Source organism: Castanea sativa, chromosome 5 (genome assembly GCF_040712315.1).
Source record: "Castanea sativa cultivar Marrone di Chiusa Pesio chromosome 5, ASM4071231v1".
NCBI lineage: Eukaryota > Viridiplantae > Streptophyta > Magnoliopsida > Fagales > Fagaceae > Castanea > Castanea sativa.
The window spans coordinates 56,857,087-56,873,216 of NC_134017.1; the positions used below are offsets into that span (position 1 = coordinate 56,857,087).

General features: G+C 31.0%; 1 non-coding gene and 1 pseudogene across 1 annotated transcript; one reads left to right on the top strand and one right to left on the bottom strand.

Moving 5' to 3' along the window:
* The first annotated feature begins 312 nt into the window (after positions 1-312).
* On the top strand, positions 313-474 carry LOC142637706 (U1 spliceosomal RNA). Its single transcript, XR_012844835.1, has one exon. It is a non-coding gene; the product is annotated as a U1 spliceosomal RNA (small nuclear RNA).
* A 2,118-nt stretch (positions 475-2,592) lies between these two features.
* LOC142635461 (uncharacterized) overlaps positions 2,593-16,130 on the bottom strand; it is a 30,795-nt pseudogene continuing 17,257 nt past the window's right edge.

Below are 16,130 nucleotides of genomic sequence, written 5' to 3' on the forward strand. Positions count from 1 at the left end.
TGGGAGCATTTGCAAAGTTCATGAATTCAGCTTTTGGCTAAAGTTTAAAACATCCTGGGATTGATTTTGATTTTCTCCAAGACAAGGCACTTTTTTCTCCAAAAGGTATCATCTTTCTTTCGAAGTGGCAAAGTGGGATTTAAATGTTTTAAGCTGTGACTGTGAGCCAACCTAGCCTCTTTTTACAATGAACCAAAACGATGTCAGGCTTATTTTGACTCTTGGTGTGGCACAAAATCCCACATAGGAAAGGAACAAGCGGAATGAGGGTGAGAAGGCATTATAAAAAAGGAAACACTAGGACTGAGCAAAATACTTACCTGGACGGGGTCAATGGGTGATCAAAAAGGCCCATGTTCTAGGTTAGTGACCTCCATTGCACTATAGGTGGGGTCCTGCCCTAAGGTCTGCCCAAGTGGCGGAGCCTACGTTGTAATTTGTGGTAGTGGGGGCCTGCGTTCGCGCGGCCCCTATCTAATTTTAGCTCAAATTTGAGGATCGAGTGATTTCTGGACTCTAATAGCCAGCAGTGAAAGAAAAGCCATAAAAATTGGCCTCAGACTAGAAATAGATTTTAGATTTTAGCCTTTATAATCGGAATTGACTTTAACTGGTGAAAACTTTTCCCCCAATGAAAACAAACTAGAATGGATGTCTTGCACTACACTATTTTTTAAGGCCCATTATCACATCATTTTAGATCCTGCAATTGAAGTTCGTGTTTAAATGCAAAATGTATGGGTGAAAAAGGCCATAGCCTCGCCCTTCAAGATCTGTTTGGAAAGGACATCCTTAATTCCATAAGAAATACATTCCCTCTCTTTCTCCTGAGTAATTTTTCTATTTCCTTGCTCTTTTACCCTAGCAAGAGTCTTCACTTTGGCCTTTGTACTAGAAAATGCATTAACATAAATACAACAGTAAATATAGGTAATACAAAAGTGTGTAAAACTATAAAAACAAGTTAAGGTGAATTGTCCTACACCGGGACTTCATCAGAATAGCTACCAAAGACGGTCTTATTATAGAAATAGCTTTCGATACGCCTGTTACAATTTGTGCATTGACCCAATGTTTTACGCATTGTGTTGCATCTAAAATGGGCACAAATCATACTCTGATATCAAAGAATCGCAAAAAAATAAACAGCATAAAACAATTTCCCCTTCATAAAATTCTGCTCATATAAACAGACCGCAAAAAACTTTGCTTGATAGGAAAATTAAACATAGAAAGGAATTCCAATGGGATGCAACACTAAATTGAACACAAACATTTGAAATCCCAACAAAGTAGAGATACAAGACAAATGGAATGAGAAAGAAAAGGACAACTTGAAGTAGATTTTATGAAAGCACCATAAAGTAAAATTTTAAGTACACATTCGAGGAACAACAATCAATTTATAATACACACACCAGGGAGGGAGGTTGCACAAATCCAGTTTCATCATTATGTAATTGATTGTGGATGCAAAATTTTGTTTTTCAGCAACAGGATTGAAAGCTCAGATTTGTACTAAAACACAAGAGCTTGTTCAGACCCTCAATTAAAAATTACGGCTAGATTGTTTTTACTCTAATTTAAACAAAGTGCGGAACAAGAGTAAATAAGCGCAATGAACCGATAACACAACCTTAAGCCATATTCATCCATCATCAACAATAAAATGAAAGTTTAAAGAGTAGCGAAGAGAAATGCAAACACAAGATAACACCACAACGTGTTATCGAAAAGGAAATCGAAGAACTCCGCGAAAAATCTCTCCATGACCCTCCAAATCGAAATCGATTCACTAGAGAATAAAGTTGGAGTACACTAATAACAAAAGACCCTCCAAGCTTAGCCTACCCCTATATTTGAGCCCTCCAAGCTCTTGTTACCAACGGACTTCTCAGAGTTTTGTGTTCTCTAACTTTTCGGATCCCACAATTCAACCCGATTGCATCCGCCAATGAATAGCTTCTTCCAATGTTTCCCAGCAACACCAAAATCTCACTTATCACTCAGAATAGGTGTGGTATGTGTTTCGGCTAACAACCTTTCAAGGATTTGAAGATGGAGAGGTAGGAATTTGAGGAAAACCACAAGATAATGTAGAGATGATTATGTGTATAAATCTCTAACTCTCAAGTGTATTTACTAGGATTTTCTCTCTAAAAAGTACTCCTTACAATTTGTGGGTAATAGGGGTATATATAGTGTGGGTAAAAAATTTGGTAAAGCAACACAACTTTTTGCCAAACAGACAGTTTTGTGGGTTCTTCGTGGGATGACCCTTCTCCCAAAACACTCACGAAATTCGCAGCATGGCATGACTCTTCAGCTTCCAATCATGTGCTTCACACGTGGCCTTTTCGCGGGTTGCTTCTCACGAGTGAGTCGTGAATTCCACTGATTCATCTTTTGAAACTTGATTATTCACCGATTTCTCACACTCATCCCTTACAAATAAAACCACATACATACAAAGAAAATAATTGAAGAAATTACAATTAAATTTGACACGGAATTAAAACCAACACAAAATAGTTGGAAATCATAACTTTACAAGGAATATATAGTCTGCACCCATGGAACTAAATATATGAATCACAGTTGATACAGAGAAACTGCTGAAGGAGACTTAATCTGCTGTTGTAACTCTTCATCAGCATTCTCAAAAATTGATCCGAGCCACTCCTGGGGCTGGTATCCAAGTAATTATATGGCACTGCTGTCTTCATACCTGGCCTAACAGCACACTAGCTCTCCACAATTCTATAGTCCACTTGGTCTCCTTCTTCCTTGGTGTTCTGCTCTTAATTCCTCCCAATTAAACGACAATGGCAATGAAAATGCACCCCAAGGGTTGAAATGCAAAACCTGAATTCGCTTATCCTTTGTAACATAAACATCAAATGTGTAATTCTCATATTCAAATTTTAGCCTCACGTGATCCTCATAAAATTGCCTGATCAACCACTCAATATTACTTTTCTTCTCAAGAAGAACCGAGTAAAAAGTAGTGACATCACGCTGAGAAGTACCTACTAGATTTGACCCCATACAAAACAACGGATTTCCATCTCCGGCAGAAGGGATGGGTACCACTTGCGGAGTGCAACGAAGAAACTCGGGGGTTTTGACAATGACTTATCAGTGCATGAATCATATGCATGACACAAATCATGGATCGAGGAGTCAGATACTCTTAGCAAGAGTGTAATCTCACTAAACGTGGTGCATTGGATTGGACCAGTGGTGCTTATCCAAGCTAAGTCTTTAGGTGCACTCCTATTCAATTTAGGAAAGACTGAACCCCCAAGTGATTCAACAGATTCCTTAATCTTCAATTCAAGTTCTGGGAAAGAAGGGGGTGGAAAAGGTTGTTCAGTAACAGGTAGAAGGAAAGGTCCAGAATCATCAAGAAGCTACCATTTATATGATGGTTTTGCTTATAATAAGTAGGGTAGGAGATTCAAACTAAAGTTCTGTGGATGGAGAGAACTAGTTAATCTCACTAAACAACAAGACTTTTTAGCCCAATTTTAAAGATGGTTGTTTGAATACAACATTTAGAATAAATAAATTTTCTTCCAAAGTCTACATTACTAACTTTATTAAAGTTTGTACACTTATGTTGTTTTTTTCCTCTCGTTTTTTTGGATGAATTCTAATGGCATTTCATTCATCGAAAATTAATGTCAGCTTTCTATTGGATTATATTTGAAGAGATGACAAATCTAAATATTTGGGGGATAGATAATTGTGACTTCTACAAGCTTGATGCTATTTGCTGGATGGTTTGGGTTGGCACCATCAGCAAACGGGAAGGCCACGGCAGGATTAAAGCTTGAAGTGAGAGACTCTGGTCTACAGACTAGTGATCCCAGCTGGTTACACTCTTGCAAATACTTCGGATCTGTTTGGCATGTGGAACTGTGGGTCACATTATTGGGGGTTGGGTTGTTCTTGGTCTTAAGAACATTGGTGCACTGTAAATTATCTTAAGCATCTTATTTTATTTCTTTCTTGTTCCTATTTTCAACATTTGTTTGGTTTGATAACTCCACAAAAATTTGATTGGTAGCCAAACCTTAGGATAATGAGAGATTAAGATTGGGCTAGTTGGAGTTTGGTATAGGAATCTCTTCGTACTTTTCCATTTGCCAATAATCGAAAACCTAAACAAGATTTTGAAAACAAAAGGAAAATATATTGCAAACTTCGGCTTTGATACCATATAACTTGGCAAACACAAGGAGTCCTACATACAGATATGCATCCGACATACATATTGAATGATGCATTTGTGAAAAAGGCAAAAAGTAGAAACAAAACTACCAGAAATTTGGTCTTAAGGGATGACAAAGAGTCGCCTCTAATGCTTTAATTGTTGTCGCTATTAGTATTTGCGATGACATTTGAGATCGACTAATAAGTCATTATTAATGATGACGTTTTGGTTGCTGTTAATGTCATTGTTAGTGACAGTATTGTCATTATCTATACATATTAGTAACTGTATTGTGTGTCATCATTGATGATGACATAAAATATTAGCGATGGCATAACATTGTCGCTAATAATATACTGTATTACTTTTTATATAATTTTCATTCTGAATTTTACATTTTCATTCTGAATTTTACATGAGTACATGGGCGGAGCTGTTATTGGACTAGGGGGGGCAATGGCCCCCCTAATTTTTTTTATAAAAATATTATTATATTAATAGGTACTAAGTTTAACAATTTTGTTCAATAAAATTACACTTTGCCCCCCTTAATAATGCCATTAATTCATTTGAGAGTAATCTTATAGCCAAAAATGTTTTTACAATGTTTATACAAACTATTAAGGTAGCAAATTCTTATTAGTTCGTACACTTGCATAACTTTTTATATATCAATAACCACTTATCACATTAGCAATTTGTAAAAATTTTGTAGTTTTAGCATTTTTCACCTTTTAAAGGACATAAAAAATTAATAGATTAAATCTAAAACAAAATATAAAAACTCAAAAAAATTAGCTCAACAACAAAAATTACCAATATAATAAAACTAAAAAAATTAAGTCCAATCAATATATTTTACCCAGAACAAACTACTTGGCCATTTAAAAAAATTTTAACAAAAATCCTTAGTAGTAAAAAAATAGACTCAAGGGTTGGAGCCACCGCACACAGCTAGCAGCAAAGTCGCCCTCCCTAACTCCAAGTCCTGGCTCCGTCCCTGCATGAGTACATGATGGAATACAATCCTTCTCATCAAAGAATTGTTCAATCACAAATACTCATTTAAGCATTACAACTATTCAAACAATAAATACTCATAAGGGAAAACAATACTCAAGTACACTATCATTTACATACTTTAAATTTCACCCTATTCCCAAACATGTTAAAAAATACTGTCTCAAATATTAATCAAGTAATAACTACTTCCTCACGAGGATATTCAACCTCTACATCAAGTCATCAAGAGATGGATCTCCCACTGACGTTGTTTGTAGCCTAATACATGAGACATTTTCCCATGAAGTCAAAAGTATAATAGGGTAGGAATGAAAAATTTCCCCATCAGTCTAACAAGGCTCGACATTGTCCCTAGCACTTGTATAAAAGATTTCTCCTTAGTGCTCTAAACCCCTTCACCAACTAATTTTTCCTTTATTAAATTATGCTTAATTAAAATAAACTTTAATTAAATAATATAAGTACACTATATAAAAGAGTCATATTTCTTCGTGTGGGTCATCTTATAAAATTCCACATTTCTAATCTATTGCCCACTTTGCTTTTAATGCACATAATAAAGATATAGTGCACTATAATTATTATATAATAATATAATATTAAATTATTGCAGCGTCCTCCAAATAAGCAAATTAATTATTTGGATCCACAATTGTACTCAGATTTGTTCTTTCCTCTGTCCTTCGTATTCAAATTGGACTTTCCCTAACATGTATTAATGAATAAATATAGCAATCAACATTTAGAGGATTACCAATAACAATGGACCATGGTCCATGGTCCGCTCAATTACATGGTTTCAGAGCCAAAATTCAATCTTGGCTCCCAAAATTTGTTTTCTCCTACAATTTGTATTAGCTTTAGCATTTTTCATTTAATTAATGGTGATTGGGTTGTATTTTTTTTTGTTGTTGAGAAAATACTAAACTTACTACAAAAAGCTTACAAACTAATGTGATAATGAGATGACACTTCAATAAAAGAATCAGTGAGTATTAAATTACTCGCATATCAATTTATAGGATTTATGTAATAAAATTTGTAATATACTAACATAACTTTAAATATTTTTCCCTTAATTAAAAAAAAAAAACACCTTACCACCTCCATATTTAGGGGCCTTTCTATGTTGGAAGAGCCTTATGCCATGGCCTAAATGGCCGCATGCAGTTTTAGTGTTGGCGTGTGAGTATATTCACTTATCTCATTTCCTTTCCCCTATATATGTGTTAGTGTGTGTGTGTATGTATGTGTTTCTCAAAAAAAAAAAAACAATTATAACAAAGTGCCTATTAAAATATATTTGTGTTTAAAATTATCGACATTTTAGTATTATGAAGATCTATCTTCCGGTTGTATTTTTAAAATAAATCGCAAAAACTTTCTCATTTGTTTGTGACAAATCCACATTGTCTCTATTATTTATGAGTTTGGTTTATTCTAAACATGAATTCTTATTGACAAAATCTCAATATTAATAAAAATTACATTGATATATATACACACACGCACGTACATACTAAATATGAGCTTTGATGATTATTGCATAGACAATGGAAGAGATTTCCGTATTAACTTTTTGTGATAGCCACCATTCAAGAATATTAATAAAAAAAAAACTCTCTCTAAATAAACTATGTTTTGATATTATTGACAAAGATTAATTACAATGAGGTGGCTCTATTTCTTATATACAAAGAGCACAAAGAGAGAGGGAAAAACAAACAAACTAGCCTATTCTTCAATGAACAATTTTGATACATTATGTAAACATTTGGGTCAAAAAATGGTAACTAAGCCAAATTACATATTTAAAAATATGAATGAACATATTTATGTTTAGGTTTATGTTTAATTGTTTTTTATTGTATTCAAAATAAATGGTTCTCAATTTGCTATATCAGTAACCCTTTAGGATATTTAGAATGTTATATGAAGAGTAAACATACGTTAGAATTTATTATGCATCTTATGAAAAAAAAATTACAATAAAAAAAAAAGATAAAACTTAATTTATGGGCCTTAGATAACCCCATGATTCTATTGGAAAGAATCTCGAAATTGCCTTTGTAAGCTACCATTGTAGAAGTTTGCTTGAGAAGAGTCAAAAAATAAATAAAACTTATAATTCCCCAACATAAATTTAATTTAATACACGTTTCTTACCCCCACCCCCACCCCCACCCCCACCCCAACAAAATAAATAAATAAATAAACAATACAGCTTTGTAGTGTCTCGTTCTCACTCATTTAGCACAGATCTTTGGATTTAAATGCGTTTGTGCAACAACGATATACCAATTCCAGGGCAATATATAGAATTGCATTGGAGGGAATCCTGGGCATTTCAAAGTAACAAACTCCTCATCTCGTCAAATCCCTATTAAAGGGAATTAAAGAACTAAGTAAGACTCTATTATCCATATACGTCGTTCTAATTTTCATGCCATGTCACGTTTATACATTAAATGAAAGAAGAAAAGAAATTCCCCTGTGTGGGATATTAGTCATTTGACTTTAGCCGTCACTTTACTGATTTCTTTTGTAACCTCTATTTTTCGATATACTTGGAGGGAAGCTTTACTGGTCGCAGTCTTGATGCATGTCTCCCAAAGGAGCTATTTGAAAGGTCTCGTACCTACAGTCTAAAATTGTTTTATAAATTAAAAATGTAAGAGAACTTGAGTGTAAACAGCTTAATGTTTTTATATATTGGTGTTAGAAAATTTTATATGTTCCCAAGTTTATTTTGAATACAAAGTAACCCATGTTTATAAATTGAAAAAAATGATTTTGTGTATGTTTAAACTTTTGTATAAAATCTTTATTAAAAAAACAGTTCAAATTTCTATATATTGGTAACCCTTTTAAGATTTTTGAAAACATCTATGAAAAATAAACATTTTTCATCTGTAAATTAAGTTTAAACATTTTGAGTAGGCACATTTCATCTGTAATTAATTTGTTTTGTTTTGCCTTACGTTTACAGTCTTCAATTATTATATAAACTAGTCGCAAACTCACACTATGCTTATCAATATTATTAATGATCATTTTGTGGTTAAACTTAATTATTTGAAAGTATTAATTTTATAATAATAATTTGTTAAGCATCATTTGTGAATTGCCAAAAGAAAATTCTTATCACATAAGTTAGTAAACTACCGTTAATTAAAAATTTAAAAAAAAAATTCAAAAGATATATAACATAATTTTTTAAATTTATTTAAAAGCAAGATTTATGTACAGTACTTAAATGTTATTGTTTAGATCTCTATCTTAAGATTCTGCCACAGATTTTTTCTCATAAGATGAAAGTGTATTTTTTAATTAACTGAATACCAGGCTAAATCTTAAAAAGTGAACCTAAAGAACAATGTCTAAATCACTATACCTAAGTTTTGTCATTTATTAAAAACAATTGTCAATAAATCATTTAAATTAGCTATCAAATATATGGCGCCATACCCCAGAAACTTCATAATTAAATATAGTGTTGAGTAAATATGGCTTTTACAAAAACAATGAATTCAAATTGACATATTAAGAATAAAAATAAAAAAGTAGAAAAATAAAAACAAGACAAAACTTAGTATAAATTTGTGTGCGGTTGAATATTACTCTCATAGTTGTGCACTCTATGTTATGGTCTACTCTATATATATATATATATATAGAGAGAGAGAGAGAGAGAGAGAGAGAGAGAGAGAGAGAGAGAGAGAATAATTATTATTTAAATGATTATTGTGATTTATTGATAATAATTAATTAAAAAAATAATTAAAACATAAAACGTATTTTTTTTCTAATATAATAGAGAAGCCTAGTTGATTGTCATTTTAAATAATTAAAACAACAGAGAACATACTCATATAGTCAGGCGTTTGTATTACTTATAGGCAAACAAAGAGTCTTTTTTAGAGTATTTGATAACTTTTATATCCAGTGAACCGTTTTAGAAAGGACTTTTTTTTTAATTATTATTATTATTATTATTATTATTATTATTATTATTATCAAAGTCACAAGTTTTAGATGGTTTTTTTTTTTTTTTGTTGCAAAGATGATGTGATAATAAAAATGAAAATTAATTGTAGTATAAGCATATTATATATCTTGTAATTTTTGTGCGATGCATCCTAATATGAAGTATACATTATACAAAGCTTTATTCTTTATTTTAGATTTTAAAATTCAAGTTTTAAGAAAAAAAAATCAACCCACAAGTGCTAGAAAATTTGATTTCTTTTAATCAAATATTGGTTTTTTGCTTTCTTTTCATTGGAGTTGATTGGTGAAGAATTTGGGCTCTCCATTTTGGGGATAATGTAACTTTTTTATGGAACAGGATGCTTAGTAATTCAATGGTTGCAAAAGTGAGGTACCAACATGTTAATGGAGAAGTGGATACCAAATCAAAATTATCATTGCCTAACATTCTTTATACTAACATAATAGTATTCTTCAATATTCGTGCTTCCTATTTGTTCTTCTACATTAACATGACCATCTTTGTTTTTTTTTAATCCTTCTTATAGTCATTTTATCAAACACATGGAAATATAGGATTGCAAATATTGGGATTACCTTCAACATTGAAACAAAGAGCAAACCACTTTCTTGGCAGCATTTTATTGAAAAAAAAAAAACACATAAAAAAAAACACATAACACTCTAATATATAAAACACGCTTGACATACCATATGGTTTTAAGGAATGGAGTGATATCCCCATTCCAGAATATAAGCTTGTTGTTCTAAAATGACCTTTATATTTGCAAGAGTTAAATCCAAAATCATTTCCCTTCTGGTTAAGAGAGACAAAGGACGTCTAACGGTTAGATTGGATTTTATTTCTTTGATTTTATAGGGGCAGTGGCAACTGAACAGGTATGAACTGGTTAGATTCAATCAGTGAAGAGAGGAAGAGGCAAGAAATGAGGAGATGGAGAGTTTGAGTCATTAAAGAGTTTACATGGGAAGTTGAAAACAATGAAGATAGAGAGTCATAAGTGTTATGGAAGCTAAAGTGAAACTGTGAAAGTGTAAGAAGACTAATAGAAAAATAATGGAAATAAAATAATGACATTGTTACTGATGTGGCTCAATAGGAAAGTAGCAACAATAAATGCTACACTTAACTTTTATATATATAGAGTTGGGTTCAAATTATACCTGGTGTAACTCTAAGCAATGTTACACCACACAATAACTTGTTATTGAATTAATATTTCAAAAATCCAACCATTGAATTATATGTTCTATATGTTCTTAACATGCATGCCAATTTTTATATCAATCGGATGTTATTTACCATTTGATCTATAAACTTATCTTTCATGCATTATTTTAGACTACCAAAATTTGAATTTTAACAATTGATTGATGACATGGCTATTAATCCTTGATCACCTCAAAATTCTGCAATCATGAAGAATATACGAAGATAATGTAATCTAACGTTGGATTTGTCAATATTCGCATGCAATTAAAAAATATTGAGTGGTGTAACATTGCTTAGGGTTACACTAAGTGTAACTTGAACCCAACCCATATATATATATATATATATATATATATAGATTAATTCAATGCCCAAAAGATAATTTGATTTTATCTTGACATGAACTTCCTTTTTTTTGGTACTTTATTAATCTTTTTTTTTTTATCAAAATTTGTTGTAATTTTTTTTTTTGGGTGTATTTTGGTATTTTAAGCACTAGAAAATTGGTTTTGATATAACTCTAATGTGAATTTTAAAATAAATCAAGTTTAAAATGCATTCGCTAAGAGATTAATAAATAAACTGATGCTTACAAACTAAATAAAAAGTACTAAAAAAAAGATTACATGCTAAAAAATGAATTATTTAAGTCACAACTATTATCGCATGTCAAATCCTACAAGAAACTAGAAGAGAGAGAGAGAGAGAGAGAGAGAGAGAGGGGGGGGGGGGGGTCCTAACGTACAAAATTGAAAAGATGGAAAATTAATCGATAGCAAAATTGGCATGTTAGGTAACTTAACTAGGTACCGTTAAAGTTGAAATTTGTAGGACTGCAAAATTATAGGAATTGTGGAAGCAAATCCAATACGTTAGGTCCAGGATATCGAGGATGAGTTCGTTCAATCAGAGTGTATCAATCAACTTTAAAGTCAAAAGTTTCAAATAACTCGTCTACTGGGAGGGATAATAGATATGCAATCTAGCAACTGATCTTGCTTCTTTGAACGTCTTCAACAACGTGATAGGTTAACATACTATTTAGATCATTCACATCAGTTAATAGATGATGGCATAAGAAGTAAATTTTGCATATTTAACTTAAAAAGCTACCTACATCAGTTAATGTAAACTTGAGTAAATTTGGACTATTGTTATAGTAACCATGTATAAAGTATTTGCATCAATTAATGCAAAGATGGTAAAAGGATAGAAAAATGAGAGAATAGAAAAGATTATTACTTTTCCTCCATCTGTGTTTGGTTGAAGGGATGGAAAAATCTGTTATTTGGTTGAGGAAAAAAATTAGAGGATAAAAATATAGAGTATGTATAAATTTACTATCATGCCCCTATTAAATTAAAAAAATTGCACATTATATTTTATTAAAAATTTTATATAAATGGGAAATTCATTAAATAAAATAGATTAACACAATAACCCAAAATAAATGATAGCTCACGGGTTGAAAAGCACTTCTAGATCCATTTGGAAAGGACAGCCTTAATTCCTTAAGAATCTCTCTCTCTCTCTCTCTCTCTCTGAGTAATTTTCTGTTTCCTTGCTCTTTTATCCCAGCAAGGGTCTTCACTTCGGCCTTTGTATTAGAAAGTGCATTAACATATATACTACAATAAATATAGGTATTGCAAAAGTGTATAAAATCATATTTGTCAAATCGTGAATCGTATCATGAATCGATTTTTTATTTTTTTGTATTATGTATCATATCGAATTGTGTACCGTAAGATACACAAATACCTAAATTAATGATAGATATACATATATAAAAGATTATTCAAAATATATTCAACTAATAACCAATTAATATAATCATTACTTATTTAATAAAATTTAACAAAGCTAACTAAATAAATCAAATTAACTTATGTTTATAACATGCACATTCAAATTGATTAAACTCATAAGTAATACATGATATATGAACCAAAATAATAATATCTTTTCATCATCTTGGCTAATGAACTCCATCTAAGTCAATGTTATCATCATGTTCTACATCTTGCAAAATTATTTTTGCATAGACATTTTCTTTATTATTATCAACATTTACTTTTTTTTTTGGTCTTTTTATTCTAATAATTTTTTCTTTATATTTTTTCTTGGCATTCTAGCTTTTTAGACTCAAAATAATAATAAAAAATTATATTTTCATTTAATACATTATTAATAGCATAGAAAATATATTTGCACATATGAAAGTGAGTGTTATGAGTATAGTCTAAATTTTGTAAGAGAAAGAGAAGGGAGAAAAAAACTCATTTTAAACCACATGTCTATATATTGTACGATACGTACTATTCACCGATACGATACGATTCATACGATACACACCTATGATCAGATGATTCATGAGCACTTGTGATATGCCTTTATGATATGAAACTTTTTGTACACAATATGATGTGTATTGTATGATATGTATCACGTATCGTACGATTCTAATAACTATGTGTAAAACTATAAAAACGAGTCAAGGTGGATTGTCCTACACTGGGACCTATGTTTTAAAAACCGGACCGGCCGGTCCGACCAGTTCAACCGGAAAAACCGGTGCAGTCCGGTCCGGTTATATATCTCAAAACCGGTCAAAAACCGAAAATTTTGAAAAAAACGGTTTTATTCCCGGTTCGGTTTTTAAAACCATGACTAGGACATCATATATAGTGTTATAAATAAATAAATAAATAAAAAGTCCTTAAATGTGCACTACAAATTCCACCATTATAGTATATATTCACTATGAAAATCCTTTAAATAATTTATCAAATTTCCCCCTTTATTTTCCTCCGTTTTTTTAAGGTAACCAAAAAGGCATGTTCTTATTTTGACACGTGGCAGTCTCATTTTATGTTTTCCCTTATTGAATACCTAATTACCGTTTTTTTTTTTTTTTCATTTTCTTCTACAAATGATCAATGACTGCCACCACTTAAATACAAGCTTTATGCTATCACCTACTAAAAGGGCTGAATAGCTTCTTAGGCCCCAAAAAAAAAAAAAAAATCTTTAGAAGAGAGAAAAAAAAAAAACCTTATTGATTTTTTTATTTCTTATTAAATCCCAGGATGAAAAATATTTACTGAGCATAATATTTATTGAGCATCTAATAGTATATTATAAAACAGTTACAATAACAAGAAATTATTACCCATATATATACACGGGGTAGACCTTTGGGTTGTAAGCTGTAACCCATTAATTTTTAAATTTAGTTCACGGATGAGTATATATAAAACATTACTTATTATTAAGTACATTAACTATAACTCTAATCTAATATATAATTTAATCTATTTCTAAAAAAAATCTAATCTAATTATATTATATAATTAAGTGAAACAACTATAAAAATGAATTAAATGCGCATTTAATATGCTGGATCTTTGGTTACAATTTACTCAAACCCTTTCCACCTCCCACTATTAAACATGAGCAATGAAGTAACCTGTAACCTCTTCTCAAAAAAAAAAAAAAAAGTAACCTGTAAACATGCAGGTGAGAGTTCTATATAAGTAAAACAAGAGGTTTGGGGACAAATGCTTAAGCTGACAATATGCCCTGAACGATTTAAAAAATTATTTGGGACCTTACACCAAATATTGATAACAAAACATGTCTCATGGCAAAAAAGTCTTGTCTAACACCCCTTCCAAGATATGCAATGAAGAGTTGAAGTTTGTTACTCATGCACTTTGTTTCAAACCCAACGCTATGGTGGTGTCAATGACAAGTGAATTGGACACAAGAGCACGCAAGGATTTTCGCATGAAGTTTGTTCGCTATGGTTGAATGGGTGACAACAATAATGGTTATTAGTATTAGATATGTGCTTCATATGTTAATAAGATTTGTTCTTGACGGAGCCCAAAGATTTGTATATGTGGACTCTGAAATGGGTAGTGAACTGTGAGCCACAAAAATTTCGTGATGTCTTTTCTTTTTCTTTTTTTCTTTTTTTGTTCCTTTATTTTAGTGATGACTTTCTTCGAAACGAAGCTCTCGAAAGCATAACATTGTCTATGTTATGTTGAAATCCATCTTCATATAGGTAGTTTGCAATACCCCCTATCTCTCTCTCTCTAGGGTCGAGGAAGTGTAAGTCTGAAAGAAGATGTAATTAAGATTATACGCTTAAATAGATTCAAGAAATGGTTCTTGGTTGAAGAAGGTATTCAATTCTATTACCCACAAATTAGAAGCACCAAAGTTGGCATCAAGGAGACAAAAATAAGCAGCAATTTAATGTAAAGAGTGGAAACAATGAAGAAGAGCACAAAGGTCCTATCCACATAGTTGTACTTTGCATTTGAGTATAAATTATGGTGATTTTATTGGTATTTTTAGGGTTTTTTTTTTCCACAATAAGTGACTTAATTTTAGGTTGAATGTTTGAGAGTTCCAATCTTAGAGCAAATGTGGCTATAAGGTAGGTTTATTTATTTTAACAAAAGAAGTTTGATGGAAGAAATTTTTGTTTAGTACATAAATAATATGATCGTTGATTATTATTTTTGTTTAGTTTACAATTGCTGATACCGAAAAAAAATTTTGGTTTTCTTATATTGATGAAATGTGATACAGAAAATTCTTGAAAGATGTTAACATAAAATATACTTTGATGGCCAATTTTTGGTGTTGAAAGGAAGTGCACTTAGTATTGTATTATTGGTATTGGAGAACAACAAGTGGATCTTATACAATAGCTATAAAACATCTTGACCATAGTGATGTGTGAATGGGGTATGAATTATGAAGGGTAAATGGCTAAATGCAAATGCCGAGGTTCAGCAAGAAAGAAAGGTGCATGTAATAATAATTATACTTTCTCAAAAAATAAAAATAAAAATAAAAATAATATGTGCAAAGCATGGGCATACTAACTAGTATATCTAATAACTTAACCACTTAATATAGTTTTGTACATATTTATAGTATATAATCATAATACAATTAGCTACTCAATTATTTATAATCTTTATAACTTTTTTTTTTATTAGTAAACAGTAATACTTATTAGAACATACACAAAAATAATAATACTAGTGTTTTAAACCATATTTATAATATATTACATAATCAGAGCACAACTACAAAAGAGTATAATAAGTAGTAATACTATACATTATAAACCCGATTTAAAACACTAAGAGTGTGTTTGGATACCGCTTATTTTGTCGAAATTGAAAAATTATAGCTGAAAATACTGTAGATAAAGATAAAAGTTAGTTGAAATAGTACAGTAGAGTCCATGAATAATGCTAAAAAGTGCGGTGGGACCCATGAATAGTAACAAAAATAAGCTAAATAGTGAAATAATTTTCATTTTTCATCCTAACCCAAATGCACACTAGTATTACTATTTTTATGTGTGTTCTAATAAGTATTACTATTTACTTAAAAACAATAGAGATGTTTATCCCACATTGGTTGTGTGTGCCTAGTGTACAACTTTTATTCAATGACATTATTAAATAACATGTTTATTAAATACTCTTCAATTTTTTTTTTTTTGAGAAGACTATTCAATTAATTATAGAAAATAAGAGGCTCAAAATAATAATCGACCGCACAAACACATAGGTTAACCATAAAGTGTGGTTGGGATATTACCATATGCAACAATTTTCTATGAATTACATA